Raw genomic sequence first — 13,866 nt, forward strand, 5'->3', positions numbered from 1 at the left:
GCGCCGGCTCACCAGGAGCCTTCTCCCGGCCCGCAAGCCTGGCCTGGGCGGCTCGGCACAGGCCGGGGACCGGCAGCCGGGCAGGGGCGGCCCTGCGGCCTCCTGGAGCAGGAGCGGAGCCAGGAGGGCCCTGCCTCAGGCTCGGCGGCCCTCCCGGCGCCGGCACACGAGGAGCAGCCGCCGCCGCCGGGGCTGTGGGGTCAGGCTCCCCGCCCTGAGGAGCCGCGGGGCCCGCACCCTTCCCCCACCCGCAGACTGGCGCACTTACCAGCGCAGGGGCGGGTGGCCCCCTCGTCCTCCTCGCCTCCTCCTCCCCCCGGGCAACGGCGGTAGCGGCGCCTCCCCCGCCTGGCCTGGCCGTGGCCCCAGCGCCGGCGCAGGCACTTCAATCTCCCGCGGCGGCCGCTCCGCTCGCGTCGCTCCCCGATGATGCGGCCGCTGCCAGCCCCGTCCCGGTCTCGTCCGCCCGCCTCACCGCCTCTCATCACTCTTCCCCACGCTCCCCCTCCGCCCGCTGTTGGTTTGTCCCATCGACCACACCTGTGCGGGCTGCCGCGGCTCGTACCATTTGCCGCACAGGGGAGGTTGGAGGCGGCCGGGGAGAAAATCCAGGTGCTGGAGGAGGGAGCGGCGTTTAGCGCGAGGTCATTCCCTCTGGGCTTCGTCGGTGAGCGGCTTTAAGGAGCCGGACGGTGCCGAGGCGAGCGGTAGTCGCCTCATGTCCCCTCCCGCAGGGGGCACGCAGTGGTACAGCCCGGGGAACGTGTACCCCCCCCCTACCCAGTAGGGCCCAGTGCCTGGGTTTGTCCCCGCGCAGGGCGGGCGGCCGGGCGGGAGGTGGCGGTCACCCGCACGGTCGCGCTGAGGTGGCACCGCTCCCGCCAGCAGTTCAGCCTAGGTGTAAGCCCCCCTCCCTGACTGCGGGATGCGACGGGAAACATTTTTAAGAGTTTTTCTGACAGGTAATTCCTTTTTAATGAGTTAACGGCCCAGAAGCACAGGTGTGGGACAGGAGAGGGGGGAGCTGGCAGTCAGCCGGCCTCGCCCCCAAAGGGAGAAGTTCTTAAACTGTGCCCTCGGTACGTGCGTGCAGCTACAGAAACAGTCAGTGCAGAGAAATGCTGTAACAGGCGTGAAGTAATACGTAAAATGTCTGCAGATCAGTAGCGGGAAGGTTATGAGTAAGCAAATATGTAGCAAATCCAAATTTATTTCTTTTGTTTTCCAAATGAAATGCTTATTCAGGTGAGGAACTCATCACTCAAACACATGATCAAGCCAAAATGTTTAGAGGAAATTAATAAATAAATAAATCAAGCTAGCTAGCGTGAATATTAATAGTGGTGAGGCTTGAGCCTGATACTGAAGGAGACACAGTTAAAAAAATCTTTTTATGTTGCCTCTTTGCTTAGTAGTCCATGATGAGATTGTCTTTTTTGAAATGACTGGTTTTGATTGAAATAGAATATGAGGTTATATAAACCATTAGGCTATTCTGGTAAGGTGCAATTCAGTCTACCTTTTCTGTGCATGTTAAATAGAAGTTAGCATGTGAACAGTACTTCTGAAGTGAGTAGGGTAAAAACCAATCCAGTGTAAGTTAGTTATCCCTACCTGGCCCTAGGTTTGCAAAGTTACAGTACAGTACACATTTAAGCTGATGGTGCCCGTTTGTGCCAGACAGTGAAGCTCACTGAGAAAACCAACCCAGCTGAGAGCCAAGCGCTCCCCTGCAATAACTTTCAGTGAGTGTTCTTCTTTAAGAAGTGGTCTTCTTCTGAGAGTCGTCTTTTTTGAGTGGTCTTTGAACCATTTTGTTGCGCACTTGCTGCGCAAACACCAGCACAAGAGAGGAAGAAGGTGTGAAAGAGAAAATAGATGAAGAAGAGATGACAGGTTTTGGTTCTGGTGTAGTACCAGGCCAGATCCCTGTCAAACTTCAACCTGAGAGACCAAGGATGCCAGAGTTGTTCTGAACCCCTTTTTACAAATCTGATCAGCCTGTTCAAGGTTTTAGTTTAAACCTTCTGTGGTAAAATTGGTTCCCCATCAGATAGATGTGTGCATTCTGACAAGTCACGATTACTCGGAGTCTTTTTATGAATGTTTACAGTTTCTTATTCAGGTTGTGTTCATACTGACATCTACAAGTAGTTATGCCCCTCATGCAGAAGCTTTAAAAAATATACAAAATAATTGAGCAGTGAGATAGTGAGAGATTATGTTGCCTGTTGAAAGGAAAAAATACACTTTTCCTGACATCAGAGGTAGCATAAATAGTTAAGCCTAACAGTTAATTGAGTCACTAGGAAGATTTCTGTTGCCATTAGTGGGTGATGGATCGGGCTTAAATATAGAAGGATAAGAGTATCTTCAGCATAACCCATTTTATTCATGGATCTCTGTGTGTAGACAAACTTGGTTTTAATTCTGCTGATGAAGGATAGGTCTGGATTTCATGTCTGTCTTGCAGAACAGCAGTGCAATCACAGCAGAATATAGTAATGGTTGCATTACTTCTGCATGCTATTTATATCTAACTCCATCTTTATGTTCTATGCACGAGTCAAAGATCATACACTCCCAGTATTATATACTTTCATTACACCTCAGGGAACCAGAGAAATGCAGTCTACTTGAGTTTGAAATTATTATTCTTCAAAAATGTAGTAAACATTTTGCCTTCTGGAGAGTTTTTTGTCAAGGCTAGAACCCCAGCTCAACATTTTACCTGCTTTCTTTCCATGCATATTTAATACCACATTGGATTTGAGGTGCTTAACATTCAGGTGGGCAGTACCCAAAAAATAATGGGCTGATGGCACGGTTTGCAGCTTAATATCTCAGCACAACAGAGCAAGCAACAGAAGGGTTGGTTTGAGTTTGTGGAACGAATTCCTGTGAGAGCAACTAATTAACACTGTCCCACATAGAATTAAAAAGACGGGATAAAAGGACTGCATGTGACATGATGGTCACATTTCTTAATTCTCTACCAGAAGTATTTTTGATGCTGCCATAGGAGGTGTATTCTGAGATTCTGGCCAGAATATCCTGTTGCAGTCTCTAATTTGGGGAAGAAAATTTTCCTTGGTAAGATTTTTTTTTGACAAATGGTTACCATTCACTACAACAGAAATGATGATAAAAAGCATATTGTGGTAAAAGCTGTTCCTTCTACCCTTGAGGAACACTTCAAAAAGTGTCTTGAAAATGTTGGTCTGAAGTCATAGGTTTGTGTAGTCAAGAAATATTGAGAGGCGATGCAAGGAAAGTAGTTTAAAAGGTTTTGGAAGTCATGAATGATTGCATTCCAAGCATAGCTCATCTTGGAGCAGCAGAAATACTGAGTCCTGGTTTCCCACAGTTTTTTGTCTTCTGTCTTTCCATCACCTATATCCCGCTCCTGCCACAACACCAGCATGAGCTTCCTGCTGTGTTCCCTTATTTCTAGATGCCACACACATTGCTCTGGCACCCCATTAGACTTTCAGCTCTCTGACATGCCCTGTAATACGTCCGTCTTCCCTCTGTGCTCCCAAAGCACTAGCCAAACAAGAGGTAGCAGGTGTCATGCCTGATTCTGAAATACGCTGCGGTTCTGTGCTGGGGGAGTTGGCATGTGCTCATTATCCAGCCAGGAGGCCAAATAGGACAGGTAACTTCAGTGTTCAACAGCAACAGTAATTTGGGTTTTTCTGCTTGACTCTGATATGGGTTTTCATGATACTTAGAGAATCTTACCATTACAGAGGCTTCTGTTCCTCTGTCATATTTGTTCACAATTGGCAGATTGATACCAAACGTGTGAGAGAGATGAAACCAACAGATAATCAAGCAGACAGTATAAACAATCTTTCTTCTTTTTTTTTCTTTTTTTTCTTCCTTGTTTTCAAACTAGGGTAAAAGTGGTAGTCTTAACATTAGAGATAAACAAAGGGTTTGTCTTTCTGAGTTTATAATGCCTTTCACAGTCAGGTTTCGACTCCAAATTGGGAAGATGTAAGTCTATCTGTAAACCTTCAGTTAATTCAAAGCCAAATTGTTACCTGAGATATTGGGTGATCAGAAGAGAATAGAAGACCACAGGGAGAAGTTTGTGAGGTAGTTGGTACATACATAGAGAAATATTACATGCATTAATATAGGATTCTGGTGTAGCTGTGGAGTTAGATGAGGGTTCTGGAGTACTATATGGTGTCAAAGTATGCTCTGAGGCCAAGAAAACGGAAGTGAAGGAAGATAGCAGATCCATACATATCCATTTAAAAGAATGTCTTTAGCTGTATAAAGATAAAACATGAGTAACTGGGTTCAAATTGGTGTAGGATATTACTGTAGGTAATGTGAACAGTTACATTGTACCCAAAAAGGGTTCTCTTTCCCCAGTTTCTTTATACTACCATAGGCTTGCACTGGGTTTGCGTGGCAAGGTTTGGTAGCGGGGGGGCTACAGGGCTGGCTTCTGTGAGAAGCTGCTAGAAGCTTCTCCTACATCCAGCAGAGCCAATGCCAGCTGACTCCCAGATGGACCTGCTGCTGGCCAAGGCCGAGCCCATCAGTGATAGTGGTGGCATCTCTGGGATATCATATCTAAGAAGGTAGGGGCGGGGAGAACTGGGCAACTGCAGCCAGAGGGAGGCATGAGAATATGTAAGAACAACCCTGCAGGCACCAAGGTCACTGAAGAAGGAGGGGGAGGAGGTGTTCCAGGCACCAGAGCAGAGACTCCCCTGCAGCCCCTGGTGAAGACTCTGGTGAGGCAGGCTGTCCCCCTGCAGCCCATGGAGGTTAGCAGTGGAGCAGATATCCACCTGCAGCCTGTGGAAGACCCCATGCCAGAACAGGTGGATGTCAAAGGAGGCTGTGACCCCTGGGAAGCCCACGCTGGAGCAGCCTCCTGGCAGGACCTGTGGCCCCGTGGAGAGAGGAGCCCACTCTGGAGCAGGTTTGCTAGCAGGACTTGTAACTCCACAGGGGACCCACGCTGGAGCAGTCTGTTCCTGAAGGACTGCACCCCATGGAAGGGACCCACGTTGGAGCAGTTCATGAAGAACTGTAGCCCATGGGAAGGACCCATGTCGGAGAATTTTGTGGAGGACTGTCTCCCGTGAGAGGGACCCGACGCTGGAGCAGGGGAAGAGTGTGAGGAGTCCTCCCCCGAGGAGGAAGGAGCAGCAGAGACAACGTGTGATGAACTGACTGCAACCCCCATTCCCTGTCCCCTGGCACCGCTCAGGGGGAGGCAATAGAGAAATCAGGAGTGAAGTTAAGCCTGGGAAGAAGGGAGGGGTGCGGGGAAGGTGTTTTAAGATTTGGTTTTATTTCTTGTTATCCTATTCTGATTTGATTGGTAGCAAATTAAAGTCATTTTTCCCCACGTTGAGTCTGTTTTACCTGTGACAGTAATTGGTGAATTATTTCTCTCTGTTCTTATCTCAACCCGTGAGCCTCTTGTTACATTATCTCTCCCCTGCCCAGCTGAGGAGGGGAGTGATAGAGCGGCTTTGGTGGGCACCTGGCATCCAGCCAGGGTCAACTCACCACAACACTCTTCCATAGAAAGAGTCCCACCTTTTGCCAGTCTTGTTCCAGCTCCCTCCTTTTGCGTATAGATTGACCTTCATAAAAAGTAATTTGCTGTTGTTTTCAGCAAGATCATTTTATCGTGATCAGGCTGACTGCTTGGCCGCAAGTACATCGACGTCAGTAAAAGGTGGACAGGGCAAGTCCATGATACGAGTTAGGAAGTGAAGGGCTGTAACTCTGTTTACAGAAGTAAATGTGTAACTGCAGCTAGAAAAAGTGAGGAGTCTGGCGGTAGTATTTTGTTTCAAAAGCCGAAAAAAAGTATTTTCAGTAACTCAGAATAAGTAAACAATAGCATATATTAGAGGAGTGGTTTAAATCAGCCATCATGAAACTAAATCAAATCAGTGAACAGGAAACTCTGATTTAAATGATTAATCTTGAATTACAGTTGTATATTTTCTTAAAGACTGATTTTTCACTGATTGGTAACCATTAAAATGTGTTTTATGCATAATTTAGCATTTCTTTTTGCTAAGAAGGCATGCTAGATCTACATACACCTGAGACATTTCACACTTTAACATAACATTTATATGGATTTTTATTTTTTACATTGACTATTTTAGAAGATGAGGACTGCTTCATTTCTTTTTTTACTCGATAATTATTATGTTTTTATTTGTGATACATATCAAACTCCTAGTGGATAAATATGGGATTTGAAAGAAAATCATGAGAAAAAACTCTATAGTTGCTTTTAGTTAAATAAGATTACTATAAATGTATTTGAAACTTCTTAAGAAGATCTGTTTTGCATTGGAAAGGTTTTATTAAAAAAATGGAAGTATACTTGTAGGAAGAGAATTTAATTGTCTTGATCACTCATTCTTTCAAGTGTGTAGGGCTAGTAGAGATCATCCTGTCCATCAGTTTTTTATTTATGGATGGAAATAATGAAAAAAAAATCAGTTGAGATAATTCATTTAAGTGAACTAGTTGAATAAACATTAAGAAAAATTAAGAAAATACTGCCACCTTGCTTGCATAAAAAGATGCTTGTTAAAAACTAGTTTAACACTTCAACAAACTGAGATTAATCATTCAGCAGCTTGACTTTCCGTGTAGCTTGAACAGAAAGTCCATACTGTGTAATAATACTACTTTTGTAGTATTTTTTGTAAAGCAATCATATTTTAAAATTAAATTTTAAATTAACCAATATGATTGATTTTATTATTATTTTATTTTAGAGACCCAGAGAAGTTACCAGGCAAGAACACTTAAATTGAGCACAAAGTCAGGATCTTCTAGAAACCAGCTACTTTTCTTCACGTTTAAGAAGGCTGTACATGATTGGAGGAGCCTGTCTTTTAGCAAAGTTAGGAAAAATATCATTCAAATATATAAATCTCTCATATTGCCCTAGAATATTCATTCTTTGACTTCTGATGTGTTTTGAGTTTATACTACTATCAACTTTGCTTAAAGTAATTTGCTTAAAGTGCAGTGAAAAAATATAAATAAAATCAGGATAAATTATGTTATTAAACTCTAGTGATAAATTTTTAAAAATCATATACAAAGAGCTGGACTTTATAGAATCATCGAGTCATAAAGGTTGGAAAAGACCTCTAGGATCATCAAGTCCAACCATCAACTCAACACCCCAATGCTTCCTAAGCCATGTCCTGAAGTGCCACATCTACACGTTTTTTGAACACCTCCAGGGATGGTGACTCCACCACCTCTCTGGGCAGCCTGTTCCAGTGCCTGACCACTCTTGCAGTGAAGACATTTTTCCTAATATCCAATCTAAACCTCCCCTGACCCAGCTTGAGGCCATTTCCTCTCATCCTATCCCTTGTTACTTGGGAGAAGAGACCAACACCCACCTCCCTACACCCTCCTCTCAGGTAGTTGCAGAGAGCAATAAGGTCTCCCCTCAGCCTTCTCCAGGCTAAACACCCCCAGCTCCCTCAACTGCTCCTCGTAAGACTTGTGCTCCAGACCCTTCACCAGCTTCGTTGCCCAAACTTTGACAACATTTCACTTTGCATGAGACTATGTTGCTGCGTAGTAAAAACTTTTTGTTTATTTCTTCCATGCTAACTAAAGCCTTCTGGTGCCTGTGCTGATCTCAGCAACAGAATAAGTGAAAATCTGTAGCAGTTACATGCAGTGGTTTTCCTTACGATTGTCAGGCCAACGGCCATACATTGTAGTTCACCTTATTAGCCTTTAGGTGGCATTAGCTCCTTGAACATTTTAGGTTTTAATTTTCCTAGGGTGTTCCAAGTGTGATGAGGGAACACAGCAATAACTTCTGAACTGATATTTTGTTAGGGGAACACAGTCAGTACACTCAATGCATGCTGCTCCCTTCCCCGCCCCACTCCCCCCCCCCCAAAAAAAAACCCAAACAACAAAATCAACAAAAAACTTAGAGTTCTTTGAGTGAAAACATGAAGGATGCAGCCCAGCACCAGAGCACAGGGCTGAGAAATGTCCAAATCTATGCTTGGTCTGTCCCCAGCAGTACAGTAGTACAAGAACTCTGAGATGTAAATAAAGCAGCAGGGGGTTGTCAGGTTGTTTTCCCATCTATTCTGCCTTTGCCAACTGTATATGGGCACAGAAATACACTTTTTTTTTAGGCTTGATGCCATGAGAGGCTCTTTGTATGCTGAAATGATACATTAGTGGCTCCCTATGCTGAGGCTAGGTCTAGTTCTATTGTTGATGTGTGAAGTGACAGCGTTGCAGTATATAGTTGTGATTAAAATCATGAAAAGAAATATAACCGATAGCACACTGCTTTGCTGAAAATGCCATTGTGTTCCTAGGTTTTGTGAACCACTGCAGGTAATGTTGTTTGGAAATATAGATTTTCCACATACCATGTTGCATTTCAGTAAGATACGGGGCTTCTGCATGTTTTTAAGTACAAAATCCATGTGAGTTCTGTGTAAGAGATTAATTAATTCAGCCGACGATGACACATAGGGGCATTTAAACTGTGTATGTCTCTACTGCAGAAGGTTTTCAATGATATGCCAAATTAAATAAATGATGCATTAACTAAAAAGGAAAAGAATTGAGTAAGGCTGCCATAGTTAGCAATGTGCAGTTCCTCCTTAACTTCAGACCTTTTAAGCCTTTTTCATCTCAGTCTCAAACGCAGAACTTCTTTAACAAGTGCTGCTAGATTCATTTTGTAGATGAGGAAAATGGAACATCAAAATTTGATGATATGCACATGATCATCCAGGAAGTGTCTGACATATCTGGAAATGGAACCTGGGTGGGTTCCTGATCTCTATTCTTGTGCCTTAACTGCCAGATTAATTTTCCATTTGCTGTACATCTTTATATGGTAATAGCGTTGCTGTTTTCCATGAGACAGTCTGAGCTAGTGTCCAGATTAGAACAATAGCTATGACAACTGTTTTCTCTTTGATAGAGTACCATAAAAACGCACAGTGGTTTAAAGTAAGCACGTGCGTCAACAAAGGACGCAACCTACTGAATGCTGCCAATGCCTGTTTCCTTGACTTAAAAGTGTCTTCTTTTGTGTGCATGAAGTTTAGACTCCACAGGATGCTGCTCCATGGATTTCTACTGTTTTTTCTGAAGTCAGTCGGGTTGTAGCTATATAAGTGAAGTCTGAATTTTGCCTTTAATAATCAAGTAGACATCAGAGTGTATTTTGTGCTGGCCTTTAGCTCAATGATACACAACACTGCACTTGACTCGGCTCTCATTGGAGCTGCATCTCAGTTTGACTTAGTAAGGTTGCTAAAGGAGTGTCTTATTCTCATGCCATATTTGCCGTGCTCTTTATTTACTTTGGAGGACTGAACCAGACTTAAGCATCTGTTTCTCAATGAGGTTGGGGTTTTGGGTGGTTTTTTTTGGGGGGGTGGGGGTTTTTTTGACCCAGTATTACAGATGGTTACACTAAAGAACATCATATCAGTTAAGTGATTAGCCCAAGGTAATTCAGTGAATGGCTCAGCCTTCCTGAAAATGTTAAACTCTTCTGGCTCCTTGTCTTTTAAACTAGTCTAGCTGCTAAATCATATTGGCTCCAAAATGAAATGAAACTTTGAGAACTGAAGTCACTTTTCATACTGTCTAATTGCCCATCTTATGTGGGAAAATGTCTGTAAAAATCCTGCCTGGGAATCCTACCAAATTTTTTTTAAATAATGTTAAACAAAGCTTTTTGCATCAAATAGTTTATTATCTGTTGACATTAATTCACAGGGAGTATACATACATGAAGTTGAGCACATGATTTACTGGAACAAAGCAACAGTGCACAGCACCTGTGAGGTGAGGTTGTATGTGATCTGCCCAGCAGAAATAAATGCTGTTCAAGAAAAAGACAACAGTTTCTGCTATAGCCAATATAAAAAGAAGGGGGGGAAAATCTCCAAAAAGCATCTTTTCTTGTATAGCAATTTTTAAAAGACAAGCATTTCTAGTTGCTCAAAATTTTTCTTCCCAAGTATTATTCCAGGTGTTTCTTCTCTGTACCCTTTTCTCTTTCCCACTCAACTTCATGAACAAAATATGTGTGTTTTTCAGCTCTGTGGCTTACCATGTAATATTACCTACTGATGTAAAGGTATTTTACCCACATTAAATCCAATTTTCATATTTCTTTTAACATTCTTAAAATACAAACTATTTTATGTAAATTCCTCTCTAAATAAAAATCTGTCTTGATTTGTTAATGAGGTGAAGCTAAACATATATACATCTTGCTAAAGAATAACCTGAACTAAATTCTAAACGTTAAAAATACTTCTGATCTGGGAGAAATCAATGTTTGTGTACGAAGGTTTTACACATCTTTAGAAGTGGATTGACATAGCTGTTGCATAACCAGCTATTCCAGGAGAATACCTTGCTTGGGTTGGCTCCTCCAGAACAAAAAAAGGGTTTATTCCAAAATAATCCATCTTTTTACAAAGTAGAATTACTCTTCAATGATTGGATTATTGTATGATGAAATAAAATACTCATCTGAGAAGAGTTGGCTCAACCAAATAACAACTTTGTAACAAATATTTTTATTAGCTTCTCTGGAGTAGCTAAGGTAAGATGTTGGCATCCTGAGCTTTTCAAACAAGGGAGAATTAAGTTTTGACTGAAACAAGTACCTAGCTCATTGTTATCACCCCTAACTCATCAAGACATATAGTATGAAATTTCGGAAGAGCAATATTTGGGAGATCTTTCTCTAAAGCAAAATGTTATGTTTCAGGTAGAGAATGCTTGATTTCTTGCTGTTTAAGTAACATTCACATTCAGTTCTCTTCAACATTGTCATACTTACTCTGGCAATGAACTCAGCGATGTGTTTGGCTGACATTGTTCACCTCTGCTCTGAGTTTAGGCCAGTGGAATTCTTAACATTTCCAGAGGGTTTCCATTGGTTGTTAGTGATTCAGGGCTCTTCCTGCTGTGATAGCAGACCATCGTCTCATCCAGATATTAGTCCAATGATCAGGCAGCAGAGTGGTGACTGAGACAGATAGCGTCTTCTCCTGCTAGATTAATCACATAATTGTCTGTCAAATTACTCAACTTTCCTCCATCAGCACTGGAACTGAGACTGTCTCTATTCTTGCCAAAGAGTATTCCCCTATCTTTGCCATATTTTAAGCTTTTCCAACTCATGCAGGCTATCTCTGCCTATTATTTTTCTGACATCATACATTTTGCTGTCAGTAATCCAGCAACACACAAATAATTTGGTTTTTATGTCTGTAATTTATGCTCCAGAGTTGAGTAAATTGCTGCACTTCAGACCCAATCCAAAGTCTAATGAAGTCATTGGAAACATTCCAGTTGACTTCACTAGGCTTTACATCAGGCCCATAAGTAGTACTTGCCTGCCACTGAGTCAGAACTTATAAAAGACAAAGCAAGCAGAACACTTTTTATACCATTCTTAGCCAGGCATGGTAAGGAAAAACAGCAAACAAGAATCAGAATATAATTCAAATTGTATCAGCTAGAGAGTGCTTCATTCAAAGACACAGTTTGACAATAAAAAACTATTTTAGTATCACTGCATTAAATTATTTGAGAAGAGATTTATTTCTGATTTTTTTTCTTATATTTTAATGGGCCATTTAGTGGATTCTACATTGCGCTAACATGAGCAAAGCTCTTGTGATTGCTAAACGTTACTTTTATTTTCAAAGTCTCATTTTTACATGTTATAGGGAGCGAAGTGCTGCAGCTAATACCAAACATGTGAATTGCTTGATGAAAAAGAAAAATTAAAAAGAGAAGAAAAATAAATACAGAATCCAGATAGCACTGTGAGAAAAGGGGACTCTTTCTCCTCCTAGTGTTGCTAAAAATCACAGGAACTGTTAAACTTTTCTTGGAGGAACTGAACTTGAAATGTTTAAAAGAAAAAAACTACCACACTACGACTTTTCCCCAGGGGTGCAGCAGCCTTTGTAAGGTAAACAAGCTGTAGCACTGTGCTGTGGGTGCAGGTGGCTAATTAGTGCTCATCACTATCTTTAATCCCAGGGGAAGGGAGAAAGCCTTTTAAATCTCTCTATCAAAAATGAAGGTAGTCAAGCTGCAAAGGAAGCCATGACAAGCTGACTGTGTAGAAGCTGTGTGAAGCGTTAATTCAATTAGATCTTTAGTGCAAATATACTTGGCACACTGTTACAGCTGGACTTGATGATCCTAGAGGTCTTTTCCAACCGTAATGATTCTATGCTACACTGTTGCATTTGCGTATCCCACAGCTAGGGCTTAAGTTAACATTTTTAGTACCTCTATTGAAATTAAGTTTGTGAAATAGTTATAACTTTAGCATCTAGAAGACAACAGATTCAAGTACCACTCGTTTACTAAATGAAAAAGATTGAGTTTTAGGGTGCCAGAGAAGGATCTGGTGGAATTTGCCAGAATCTGAAGATCTGGATCCTCACAATTCTAAACAGGTCATATAAGATCAGATTCACAGATTTAATTAGGTATCCAATTTTTTTTTGGCTCTAATATTATTAAGGATCTGGTCCCTAGTTTTGCAGATCTTGGTTGTACGGATGTTTCTCTCAACAGCATGTCCTCAAAAACAGAAAAGAAGGGGAGGGGAGGAGGAGTGCTTTTAAAGTGGGATTGGCTCTCTCATCTGGTTTATTATTCAGCTCCACAGACAATCACATTAGAACACACAGGGCGTCAGCACAGGCGTGGAAATGATCAGTGATGAGGAAAGGGAGCTGGAAGCACTTAGCTAGCTTTGTCAGTGTGAGAAGTGTCCTTGGAACCAGGGAGCCTCATTTCCTCAGGCCTCATCTACACTACAAAGTTTTCTAAGAAAAGTTGTCTTGTGTTCCCACACAAGTTTGTAAGCTGGCAAAACATAACCCTCCCTTTGAAAGAAATGGTCTTCCCATACCACACCAGCCCTCAGCCACCAACCAAACTGCTAATGACATAACAGCACTGGCACCTAGAAGCTTCTGCCCCCACTCATAACAAACTTTTTTTACCCAGTAAAATTTCATATAGGGATAGACATGCTGCCCTGGCAAAGACACCCAGGTGGGTGTGTGCTCTGGTGACACGGCAGGGTCAGCAGATGTGAGCCACTGCAAGGTCCTCTGCTGCAGAAGAATGTATTTGCTTCCCACACCTGGGAGGCGATGGGACTGGTACTTGCATATCTCACAGAGGTCTTCTGAGAGGTGATAGTAAAGCAGTCCAGTACTGGGCTCTGTATGAGCACTGTGGTTATATGGATAATACCTACTATGAAAACTACCCTTAATCGGTTTCTTGAAGACTGGTAAGTTACAGGCTTCATCTTGAAATCTGTTTATTAAAGTAGCATTACTGGTATGAAAAAGGATTGAATCAACATTTATAAACTATGTGGTTTTGTCCATGTCACAAAAAATATTGTTTTGTTTTAAAATCATCAGGGATAGTTTTACAGTTGTAACATCTTGGAATGCTTGATACTTTTCTTATAGGCCCACCTGTAATCAGGAGGTTACTTAAAAATACCACCACTCCAAAGAAAAAACATCTTTCTAGGTCTTTTGGGGTGGGAGAAAATTTTGAAGGTATGAACCCCAAAAATTTTAACAAATGAGAAACCTGAAAGTTAACAAAAAAAAAATCACAGAAACACTGATTAAAGGGGGAAAGCAATAATGTTTAGTAAAATAGATCTCTGTTGTTTAATTAGAGCAGGAAGAGGGAAAAAGAATTTTCTCGGTCTTGGTAATAGTAACATCGTTTCATACTCCCTGTCGTAAGGCAATGAGGATTTGGCTATTTTCA

Source organism: Phalacrocorax carbo, chromosome 4 (genome assembly GCF_963921805.1).
Source record: "Phalacrocorax carbo chromosome 4, bPhaCar2.1, whole genome shotgun sequence".
NCBI classification, from domain to species: domain Eukaryota; kingdom Metazoa; phylum Chordata; class Aves; order Suliformes; family Phalacrocoracidae; genus Phalacrocorax; species Phalacrocorax carbo.